This window comes from Gallus gallus, chromosome 6, assembly GCF_016699485.2.
Source record: "Gallus gallus isolate bGalGal1 chromosome 6, bGalGal1.mat.broiler.GRCg7b, whole genome shotgun sequence".
In the NCBI taxonomy this organism is placed as follows: domain Eukaryota; kingdom Metazoa; phylum Chordata; class Aves; order Galliformes; family Phasianidae; genus Gallus; species Gallus gallus.
This window is the reverse complement of record NC_052537.1, coordinates 34061343-34073458: the sequence shown is the minus strand read 5'-3', so window position 1 is coordinate 34073458 and position 12116 is coordinate 34061343. Positions and strand designations below refer to the sequence as shown.

Sequence of the window (12116 nt, the reverse complement as noted above, 5' to 3'; positions counted from 1 at the left end):
AGGAAGCAGCGATTCCACAGGGCCTGTGCACAGGGATGTTAGAACAGAACTTACTGCCCCAAGGCTGGGGGGAAAGGAAAAGCATAGATACAAATTGTATATATAAAAAGCACGTTAACCAACGTTCAGAGTTGACTAGACACAAGCAAATAAATGGATGAATAAGTGGACCCAGAGCAGAAGCCCACTGCAGGTGTCTGCATTCCCCTGCTCGAGTCTCCCTGAAGACTAAAGAGAGAGCTCAGGGAAGCCAGATTGTTGGGTGACGGGTACAGTGCTGGGTGGTACACATACCAAAGTTCATACACTGGGAAATACAAGCTCTTAAAATTCCGATAGTACAAAAATAGCAACAGAACTACATTCCTGGAGGCTTTATTTTTGCAGCGTTCACAAACAATTTGCCTTTGAAAACACAAGAATACATGAAATTAAGCTTGGGAAAGCACAGTATCGAGCAGAGTACTGAATGCTGATGAATGCTTTAGCAGGAGCACGCAGATAGAGGAGTGAGAACCTTTCTCCAACCACATTTCCATCCTGATCATGGCAAAAGCAGCACCCTCAGAACACAACCAGTGCAACTCATGCTTCTTGTAAGGGAAGCAAGAGCTCTGCATGCATAAACACAAAACAAGCCAAACAGTGCTGGGCCCACTGTAGTGAGGCTGAAGCACAGCTCCCTCTATCCAACAGCAGCTGGGCCTGAGCAGAATACAATACACACTCACACCTGGTGCAAGACGAGGTTTGCTTTGAAGGAGAGCATTTCATTCCGCTTATGAGGATCACCCCACTACTGGGAGGAAGGCTGAATATCATAGAATTGTAGAATCACAGAATGACTTTAGGTTGGAAGGGACATTAATGATCACCCAGTTCCAATGCACCTGCCATGGGCTGGCTGCCCCTCCAGCTCAGGCTGCCCAGAGCCCCATCCATTGGCAACGGGCACCTCCAGGGATGGAGTACCCACAGCTCTGGGCAGCAATGCCAGGGTCTCAGATATTCTTGCTCCAGCTCCATGGGTGCAGAACCCTTTGATTCAGCACCTATTCTGTACTAAGCTTCAATTTGCCCACCGCTTAAGAAGAGACCACGTGAGCCTAATCCTCAAGGCAAGAAGCATCCCAGAATAGGTGCATCATTCCTTGCAGGACAAGCCTTTTAGTTTGGGGGTTTTCATATTTTTGTTTTAAATGAAGTACAGGAAAAACATTTCTCCTAATGGTAGCTTTATAAAAGGAATGTTTTCAAGCTGATCCCACCAAAATTTTCCTAACGTATCCATCATCACATGATGCCAGTCTGCCTGCCCTTTGTTACCAAGCCCCTATTCCTTGGCCATATGAAAACACTGCTCCAGAGAACAGCAACCGATGCTGTTTTGCGTCATACAGCCCAGGTACTTGAAAGCCTCTTGAGCTGTGCCAGGCCCCAACTTTCTGCTTGGCACAATGTCATCCCCACCATCAGCCACACGATCACACAGCTGCCCTCTGCAGACAGCTGTACAGATTTGCCACCCTATGTGCAAGACTGGAGGTGCCAACACAGCACAGCTTCTCACTTGTGGGCTGGGTGCCTGTATTGCAGGGGAAACAACTATCACACCTCTGACTCACTGACTCGGGATCAGTATCTTACAAGCAGCTTAGTTTAAAAAACAAAACAAAAAAAAAATCAAACCTGGTGGATCCATTCAGCACAAGCTGAGATGCAAGGAGTTGAGGACAGCGAGATGCGCACGGCACAGCTCAGCTGGAGAGCCCTATCCAGCAGTAGGCTGAGTGAATAAGTGGAGATCCAACTTCCCAGCTTGCCCACGAGCCATACCATAGAATCGTAGAATGGCCTGGGTTGAAAAGGACCACAATGATCGTCCAGTTCCAACCCCACTGCCATGTGCAGGGTCGCCAACCACCAGACCAGGCTGCCCAGAGCCACATCCAGCCTGGCCTTGAATGCCTGCAGGGATGGGGCATCCACAACCTCCATGGGCAACCACTGCGGAGAGGTTCAGAGGTGCCAAAAACACAACAGGATAGCTACTGGGGTATGCAATGGCACAGACAAACATGTGGTAAGCACGGCTGCAGCAGAACAGTCTGGAAGCACCGGACAAGGAGATGATGTTCTGAAGAAGGCCATTAAACTCAGCATTTAAATGCAGGTAGGAAGGCAAAAGAAAGCCTAACATCCCTCTAAAGTGGCACAGACCTGTGACTGCACTCCTAGCACCAAAACTGATTAAGCTTTTTTCCCCCACTCCCCTTCATCTAGGATGCTCTGTGTGCTGCCCACAGGACAGACAGCAGGTCACAGGAGCAGCAGTTTCCTATTTAGACACAGAGACAATTCAGGGTCCTGCCTTGCCACAGTAATCAAACACACCTTCTCAAAAAGAGTGGTGCAGCCCCGGCAATGCTCCCAGAGCTGTGCTGCCCCATCCCTGGGGGTGCCCACAGCCATGGCTGGGCCCTGGGCAGCCTGAGCTGGAGGAGGGGGGCAGGGAGGTTGTAAGGTCCTTTCCAACCAATGTCATTCTTCTATGATTAGATGAAAAAGCAGAGTTCTCTCTTGCTCAGCTACTGCTGGAAGAGCCAGTGCCGCGTGCCTTTCATCTCATTTCGCAAGCAGAATAATTCCCACTATAAAAAAATTACAGCCCTCCCACCAGAGGGAATTTCCTAATATAATCTTCTCTCTGCTTTCAGCATTTCATAACCAGCTGCTTTAAGTCCCATTTAAATACAAGTGCTCTGAGCACAACCATTCTCAAAAAACCTGCTGAGCACCTGAGAGCACCAGCAGCACCGCACAGCATCCCTGCACTGCTCCTCGAGCTCCCCACCTCTGTTCTAGGAGGACCAGGAGGTCTCTCCACCACCAGCAAGGGGGGACAGCCAGGAAAACACCACCTGCACCTGAACAGCACTCAGAAAATGGAACAGCTTCCAAAGAGGCTCTGCTCTTACAAGCAGCTCTGATTCCTCTAACAGTGATGTAGATGTGTGTCACAGCTGCTAACAGCAACCTGGAACAGGTTGCCCAAGGAGGCTGTGGATGCCCCATCCCTGCAGGCATTCAAGGCCAGGCTGGATGTGGCTCTGGGCAGCCTGGTCTGCTGATTGGTGACCCTGCACATAGCAGGGGGTTGAAACCAGATGATCATCGTGGTCCTTTTCAACCCAGGCCATTCTATGATTCTAATATGAATTGTGTGCTTGCACATTGTATCACTGGAAAAAAAAAAGAAAAAACAACCCAAAAACAGCAACAAAACAACAAACCATACAGAAGGGTTTGGAGTACATGGAGAAAGGAGCTCACTCCTGCAGGTGTGAAAGAGACTGGGAGATGAAGCCAGAATGAGTGTCAAAGCGTTCGGAAAGAAGCAAGCACAGAACCTGAGTGCCAGGAGCTGCATTCCCAGGATTAATCCCCCCCAGCAGCACTGTGGGCAGCCAGGGCTCCCATTTGGGACCAGGCAGTACGCTGTGACTGTAAAGAAATTGGGGGCAGCGAGCAAAGTAGTTTAACCTGAAATTAATGAGCTTTTGACAACTGCAAACAAAACACTAATGCGGGTGTATTTACACTAATCCCAGTACTTAACAGGGAAAGCATATATCATTTTAACTTGGTTATACAAAGGCTTTCCTTCTGCTGTATGAGAGCTGTTTCGCCACCATCCAGCTCTCAGCAGCAAACTTTGCCCAACTGTACCAAATGAGCAGAATGCGTCACAGCAGATGCACTAATGCTGTTGAATGATCAAACATTTAAGCAACCTCGTGCAGTATCATGAAATACATTCATAGAACACAGATCTAAATTACAGAACTCAGGAGGTGTGCAAGATACCTGGGTGCTGAGTGCCACATACATGCAGTGCTCACTGCTTGCTGAGATCCAGAGCCCAGGGGAGCAGAGCTGCAGTGTCAGCAGCAACTGTGGGACAGAATCATTAGAGCCAAGTTGGTTGAAAAGGGAAATGGCCCTCCAAGAAGCAACTTAAAATGCACCCCATGAATGAGTGGGGGCTGCACTGAAGCTAAATAGCTACAGCCCTTTACTAAGCCCACGTATGGAAGCCTCAAGAACCACAACAATTAGAACTCATTTGTATCAATAGAATGAGATTATCATAGTGTAGTTGTATGTTTCTTTCTGAATTATGCTCCAATGGCTCTTAACAGCAAGGAAATCTAGGAGGAAACCTCTTAATTCCTGGGTGTATTTTGCTTCTCACCCTGCCTCCAACTGATTTGCAGCTTTGTTTTATGCTTTTCCCTGCTGAGGTCTCCTCTTACTGATAACTATCACTCTACATTCAAAAAAGAAAATCTATTGGCATGTGAATCAAAAAAGGTCTGAGTTGGAAGGGACCTCTGGGGGCTGTCTGGTCCCACTCCCTGCAATGAGTGGGGACACCCACAGCTCCATCAGGTGCTCAGAGCTCATCCCCTGACCTTGGGGATCTGCAGGGATGGGTACCACCACCTCTCCGGGCAACCTGTGCCAGTGCCTCGCTGCCATTATTACAAACACCTTTTTCCTTACACCCGGTCTAAATCTCCCCTCTTTTAGTTTGAAACCATTTCCCCTTGTCCTATCAGTTTTAAGGACTGAACGTTTTTTTACAGCTAGCGTAAAGGGGACAGCGAAATCCACGGCTGAGTCATGCCACATTTCCCTGCGACAATAAACTTCCACCACAAGCAGTAACCTACCCCAATAAATCTACTTCCAGTTTTGGTTTGGTTTTTTTTTTTCCCTTTACCAGAAGTCACCACTGATACCAGATCTGCGACTGCTGCACTGCAAGCTCAAGGTCTGTGCCCGGATCCTCTCACTTTGCTGCTTGTCACAGCAGACAAAGGCAAAAGGGCATTTTTAGGGCACTGCTGCATCCCCCCAATAGCACACAGGGCTTTGCCTCTCTGGCACAGAGCACACAAAACCAGCCCCAAATCATGCACTGTGCACATAGCTCTCTCACTGTAGGTAATCAGTTGGTGGCTCACTGTGAAAGCAAAACCTCAGCACGCTGCAATTCCAATCACAGTCCAAAGGTATCCCCTTCTCCTGTCAGCAAGCCAATCTCCCACTCATTCTTCCAGCCCCTGAAGGCATCCATCCTCTGCAGACATCAACACAACACGTTTTGGCAGCCAAAAGGATTCATTAATGGAATTATTACACCTGCAGAAAGGAAATGGAAGTAGAAAGCACAGTACTGCTCCCATATCTTAAAAATATGTCCCACGCTTAGAAAACAAATCCTGGACAAATGCTTCAGTAAACTGCTGGTGCAGGGCTTCTCCTAATCTCTGCCACAGCAGCATCTTACTGCAGCTCTGACTCACACTATTCTTCCAATCTGTTGTATGCATTTATTTAAACAATATCTACAGCTTAGCAAAGAGTTTGGAATAAATATAGCCACTTTAAAAATCATAATAACCCTCAGAGGATTTGAGACTAGAATAAAATAGTGATTGGACAGGACAAAGACTACACGCAGATGGAGCGTTTGCAGGGCACGGGCAAACAGTGAGGTAAATGCAAGAGTGCTGTGAGCAGAGCTGCAGAGAGCCTGCAGGCAGCAGCCGGGTGGCCACAGCCACTTCTCCTTCCGCTGGAATTCTGCTGCATCACATCAGCCACAGCCACATCTGAATCACTCCCTTGGACCGCGCTGAGCCCAGAGAGCGAGCAGATACTCAGAAACTCAGCTCCACGCAGAACAGGCCATTAGAACTCTTTAATAATGCATCCGTTCAATTTACGACACATTCAATTGTGGGGCACCGCATTACGTTTCAGATTAGCTTTCCTTAATACTGTGTCCAGAGAGCAGTAAAATAAAACCAGGTGCCAAAACCAGTGGTGATGCTGGGAGCTGCCTCCGACCACAGCATGGGCAGCGAGAGCTGGGTCTGCTACAGAGCCCCACACATGCTCAGGCAGCAACTTGCAAGCAGATGCTTCTCTGACACGCAGCCCAGCATCCAGAGCAGGGCCAGGCCACGCGGTCAGCCCTGAACTCAGCACCACAATCACAACACCCACCTTCTCTTCTAAACAAGCACTGATTTCTTTCCCATCTCCCCATCTGCTCTGAGCACATCGCTCTTGTAGCCCTGACAGAACTCCCAAGGGCCCTCTGCGCTTATTAATAAAATCAAAGGACACATAGTCTCCTCTCCAGGACCATCAGTAATGATGAAAGATGCATCCCAGCACTCCCATACAACTTCCAGCTGCAGGTCCTCCAGCTGATGTTAAACCCACCCTGAAGATTATTTTGGGAACAGAGCTTGACATGCAATATAAGGTTTACAAAACAGGAGTGTTCAAAGGGGATACAGCCATAACCCTCCCATACTTCAAGGAGTTGAGCAGCTGCCCTGCAGAGCAACTTAAAGGAGGAAGGCCACTGAGCCACACAGCAGCTTTAGAACTGCTGTGCCTGCCCTAACAGCAGTGCAGCCAACAAGGCTGGCCTGCAGCTGCGGTGCAGCAGCTGTGCAACCAACCTGAAGCCCCGCTTGTCCAACTCATGAGAAAGCACACGCACTGCGAGGCAGGTGTCTTGCAATCAACAGCAATGGTTTAATGAGCGCAGCTCTCACTGCAACGATGCTCAGACCACCCTGTAAGAAGGATGATGAGAAAACACAAATTCTCCCAAGCCAAAACCCCTCTCTCCCTTAAGGCAGATAAACATAAAGGTATCATATGGAAAAGGAGAAAAGAAAGGGAAATACTGAAGCAAACAAGGACTCAAATGTGCTAAAATAACACCTGTGCTTCGCAGGCTCGGGATAGATTACAACAGTCTCAACATCACAATCGTGCTGATTGAGGTATATAAAGATCTCTGGTTCTGTTCAAGGTGCCTAGGAAGCTTTTAAACAAGGAATTCGGTGCTTTTTTCTTAACTTGGTAAAATACACTCCATGCATTTACTGATACAGCATCTGTTACTCAAAGCGCAGCCAGCACAGATGGCCAGTGCAACAGAAGGCAGCACCTGTGCCATTCCTCTATTTGCAGGCAAAGACAAAGCAAACTGAAGGAATCAGGTGGCACACCCATGGTCCCCAGCAGCACAAGGAGCCCCAGGTCAGCCCCAGCAGGAACAGTGACCCCGAGGCCGTAGCGATGCAAACCACGCTACGGAGCTCCCAGTGACCCACATGGAGATGACACCGTGAGCTTCCAGCTGAACATCACTCACTTCCATCCAACTTCATCTCCTCATTCATGTTTACGGTCCCCCAAGCACATCGTGCCCATGCAAATAACAGCATTCCCCACCACGGAGCATTTCTCAGCCCTCAGCCCTTATCTCCGCTTTCTGCAGTGCCGGTGGAACCTCAGAACACAGCCGGGCCATCGTGTGTGGCATCACCCCATTACCAACTGCTGTCACACGGGGAGAGGAGAGGAGAGGAGAGGAGAGGAGAGGAGAGGAGAGGAGAGGAGAGGAGAGGAGAGGAGAGGAGAGGAGGAAAACACGCTCGGAGCCATCTGCTCCCCATGCTATCTCCAGCCCTTTCTGACAGAAGCGCAGCACATCTCCTCACGGCAGACGGTCAGAAGTTGTCCGCGCGTTATCGCTGAGAGCTCCGGCATTATTTTCCCCCGTTTTAAGCAAAACCGCAAGCGGGGTGGGGGGTTACCACCAAGGGCCTCGACTGGGAAGCGACAGACGAGCACGTTCCCACCGAAGCCCCGTATCGTTTTCCCCCATCAGCCCACGTAAAACGCGAAGTTCGCGGCGGCTCAGAACCGCCGAGCAGCGGGAGGGCCGCTACCGGTACCGGCACGGACGGAGCGCGGCGCTCGGAGCGGCACTCACCGCTCCCGCACGGCCCCGCAGCTGCATCCCAACCGCGACCGCCGCGCTGCCACAGCTCCGTGCGGCCGCTGTGGGAACCCCGCCCCGCTCCCGCCGGGCTCCCGCGGCGCCCACCTGCCCTCACGGACGCAGCCCGCTCCCCGCTCCCCCCCTCCGCCGCGCCGCTCCCCGCTCACCGCCGAGGCTCCCGCCGCCTCTCGGCCCTCCCGCCGCCGCCTCCGCGCTCCGCTGGCGGCTGCCGGGCCCCGGGCGCGGGACCGCGGGACGCCCTGGCGGTCTCCGGCGCTGGGCAGAGGCGGCGGCCAGGCAGGAAATTTCGCTCCGCCGCCGCCTCCTCCCCTCAGCGGAGCCGCCTGGCGGACGCCGCCCGCATCGGCCGCTCCGCGCCGCTCACCTGAGGGAGGCTGCTGTCAGCCGGCACACGTGGCGGCGGTGGGAGGCGGGGAGCGGCTTTCTGCTGGAAGAGGGGCGATTTAGGCTGGCTGCGAGGAGCAGATCTGAGGGCGGTGAGGGCCTGGCATGGACTGCCCCGACAAGTGTGGGTGTTCATCCCCGGGGATGCCCAGGACCCCCTCCAGCCTGGCCCTGAGGCCCTGAGCTGTGGGGCTGTCCCTTCCCGTTGCAGGGCCCTTCTAGCCCAAAGTATGCTGTGTTGATTCCATCACATGTACACGAGGCTGGGGGCTGCCCTTGCTCCCCTCCTCATCCCCCGGCTGTGTGACACCGCCTGGAGGGACCCCTGCACCCGCTGTGCTCCAAACCCAGGCCCCACAGACAGCCTCATTTCAGCGCTCCCCACCATTAGCAGCAAGGCAGGGCAGGGGAACCCAGAATAGAAACATCAGGCTGGAAAGTAGGGCAGGGAGGAAGGGATTACCGAGGGGAGGGAGAGGATCAGTGCGCCCAACTTCACGCCTTGCCCTCCTTTGTCTTCAGTCCCACAGACACTTTGTCTGGAAAAGTGAGGAAACAGAAACCTCTCCCCCAGGAGAGCCTCGCACACAAACAGCTATGAAGCACTGCGTGGGCTGCCCAGAGAGGTGGTGGTACCCCATCCCTGCAGGCACACACGGCCACGGGATGGGCTCTGAGCACCTGCACCGCCTTTATTTCAGTTGTACCGAAGGATATCAGACTACTGAGGATTGTAGAAGGCCATCAAAACAAAATACCGGTGCATCTGTGGATATCTGTGTCTTCTGCACAACACTTAATGGTCTCATAACAATGTCCCTTTGGCACCACGTTGACTGGGAAGCAGCAGTTTACGACAGCACTAAGACCTTTCAGCAGGCATGGCTGTGCAAATGGGCGCAGCACCAGGAAGGCGCTGGTCTTAATGAACCCTTTGGTAGATGGAGCGGTGCAAGTCAGCAATTTCCTCACAAGTAAATGTTTGCAAGAAACTGCGTGTTAATTTGAATGGCTGCTTTTATCCAGGCGCTCAAATAGATGGAATTATGGCACATGCTGGGTACAATCATGTTTTCTGAAAGTGCAGATATTAGAAATGCTGTTTTATTGTGGATCAGAAATTAATTAATGGTGAGGAAGAAATGCGAAGCTCGAGTTGTACAAAAAAGAAACAAATACAACACGTTATTAATACGTTACCTGGGGACAAGAGAGGTTGATTTTATCTTCAGTTACTGTCCTTTAATAGGACAAGGGGAATGGTTTTAAACTGAGACAGGGGAGGTTTAGGTTGGATATGAGGAGGAAGTTTTTCCCCCAGAGGGTGGTGACGCACTGAACAGGTTGCCCAAGGAGGCTGTGGATGCCCCATCCCTGCAGGCATTCAAGGCCAGGCTGGATGTGGCTCTGGGCAGCCTGGTCTGCTGGTTGGCGACCCTGCACATAGCAGGGGGTTGGAACTGATGGTCGCCTTTTCAACCCGATCCATTCTAGGATTCTGCGATTCTAGAAAGAAAAAACATATGATGTTCTGCAGTAGTGCTTTGTCCAGGGAGCAGCAACAGGACCGTAACAGTGCAGAAACCACTGACCTGAGGGGCAAAGCTCTTTAATCCTGTTTCTCTCCAAACAAGGTGTAAGGAGAATTTCTGCTGTTAGAAAGGAGGAGAGGATGAAAAGCGAGGCTGTTATAGGGGAATCTGGCTGCACTGATCGAGCTTCACTGCTTTAACATAAAATAAATGCAAGAAATTTGACATACTGCAGCAAAACAAAGGGAATAACCAGTGGTCACTGTGTGTTCATCCCAACAAGGCTCCAGCAGCGGCTGTTCTTTGTCCATCTTACAGCCCACTGCTCCCCTGTCTTTTCCTCTCCCTCCATCACAAATCAGCCACATTCTCAGCACTGTCAGCTCTTTGGCAGTCAGTTCCCCCTTCCTCCCAATGTGCTGTGAGACCTCCAGCAGCCTTCTGGCAGGACCCAGCACCTGCTGCTCACCAACAATTACAGCTACTTTGCTACTCCCTGGTGCAAAACGACCTCCTCGGTTCAAGCGAGAGAAACCTGATGGGAAGTAGGTGATATTTTAACATTAAATGTTTATTTCAAATATTCCAGCATGAGGATTGATGATCAGTCTGGTCCCTGGGCTGCTGGTTGGCGACCCTGCACATAGCAGGGGGTTGGAACTGGATGAGCACTGTGGTCCTTTTCAACCCAGGCTATTCTATGATTCCTTCTATAGTGAGCCTCATCACGGTGAGGAAGACATTTATTGATAAATAATCAGCCACAGTACACTTGGGAGCAGCACCATACATCTGTGTCTTCACCAACCCCCTGTAAGTGGCATTGTAAACATGCTGGAGAAATGACAAAATCAGAGACAGAACATCAAACAAGAGATATGGGCATCATTTTTATAACGGCAAATATATCTCAGGTTAAAAACACAGAATGAAGGCTTTAAAGTGGGAGTCGTTGGGCAAAAGCATGTCAGTACATAACATCACAGCAGTAGCTAATTTAATGACTTCAAAGACATTTGTCTCGGGTTCTTACATTTGGAATCTAAATTTAAATGTTTCTGGGGATGTCTTTAAGTATTCAGGACTACTTGTCTTTATAATTGGTAGAGAAATTGCAGTAAATGAAAGCCTGCTCTGCCAGCTCTCCCCTCCATCTCCACCTCCAGGATTTGTTCTAAACATTACATGCCCTGAAGAAGCTCAAAGTCACATTTTATTAAATAGAAGAAAAATAATAATAAATTGAAAAGCAACGTCTGCTTCACACAAGACCAGAAGGCTTTTTCCATGCTCTTCGATAAGCTCTACCTGACCACCTGACTTGGAGTGTTCAGTCATGAATGGCAGCAGCTTTTTGATGCCTGAAGATGTTGTTGTAAAGTTTTGTAACAGTCATCTTTCAGAGCAATTATACCTTTTAACCCTCAGGGTTAAAGAAAAATGAAAAACATCTGTATGTTTTCCGAGTTTTTTGTTTGTTTGTTTGTTACTTTACCCTAATGGACTGCACTATTCTTTCCCCAAGGGTTTCAAGAAGCAAGCCCAGCCCTGGGCCTGAGCACATGGCAAGTCCCATCTGGGTACAGCAAGTGGGGATACTGCTGAACATCACTTCTTCTCCACTGAGATGAAGCAAGTTCAGCCATGAGGCCTTTGGGAATCTGGGTAGCAAATACATTACGGTGATATCTGGGAGCAGCACAGCTTGTGCCTGAGGATACCAGAGGAGACACCAGAAAGCTCACTCAGATGGTGAAACTGAAGGATGCTCTTACAGCAGGCGAGCATTATAAAACAGGGTTTTTCCCGTCACATTTGTGTTGATACCAACGTGGTGGCTTTGGAACCTTCCTTCCTTCCTTTCTTTACCAAGAGAGTGGTGAGGTGCTGGAACAGCTGCCCAGAGAGGCAGTGGATGCCCCATCCATCCCTGGAGGTGTTCAAGGCCAGGTTGGATGGGGCCCAGGCCAGCCTGGTCTGGTATTAAACGTGGAGTTTGGTGGCCCTGCTTGCGGTGGGGGTGTTGGAGCTTCATGATCCTAAAGGTCCCTTCCAACCCAAGCCATTCTATGTTTTATGATTCCTCCTTTTTCTCTGTCCAGGTGGAAGCCAACAGTCACTGCTCCGCAGGGTTGGGGGCAGCGCTTACCAATACCCAGAGCCAGAAGTCAGTACCTATGCAGTGAGATGTAGTCATTCTCTGGGAAGAAATCCAATCAGCATTTGAAACATGCTTGTTTTTTCTTGCAGCAGTGTTGTAAAAAGGATCAGAGCAATAGAAGAATGAAGTCGGGAGA

At 50.3% G+C, this 12116-nt stretch overlaps 1 protein-coding gene across 7 annotated transcripts in view; it reads right to left on the bottom strand.

Annotated features, from left to right (window-relative positions):
* The window catches only part of PTPRE (protein tyrosine phosphatase, receptor type E), an 82143-nt gene extending 73845 nt beyond the window's left edge, over positions 1-8298 (bottom strand). For 3 of the 7 annotated variants that reach the window (XM_046943134.1, XM_046943137.1, XM_004942357.5), the window contains exon 1: positions 8050-8157. The gene's annotated coding sequence lies outside the window, so the exon portion shown is untranslated. Of the gene's footprint in view, positions 1-7873; positions 7944-7987; positions 8158-8267 lie in introns of those variants that run through there. The other 4 variants (XM_046943138.1, XM_046943132.1, XM_046943133.1 and 1 more) reach the window with 3 other exon arrangements.
* Between the last annotated feature and the right edge of the window lie 3818 nt (positions 8299-12116).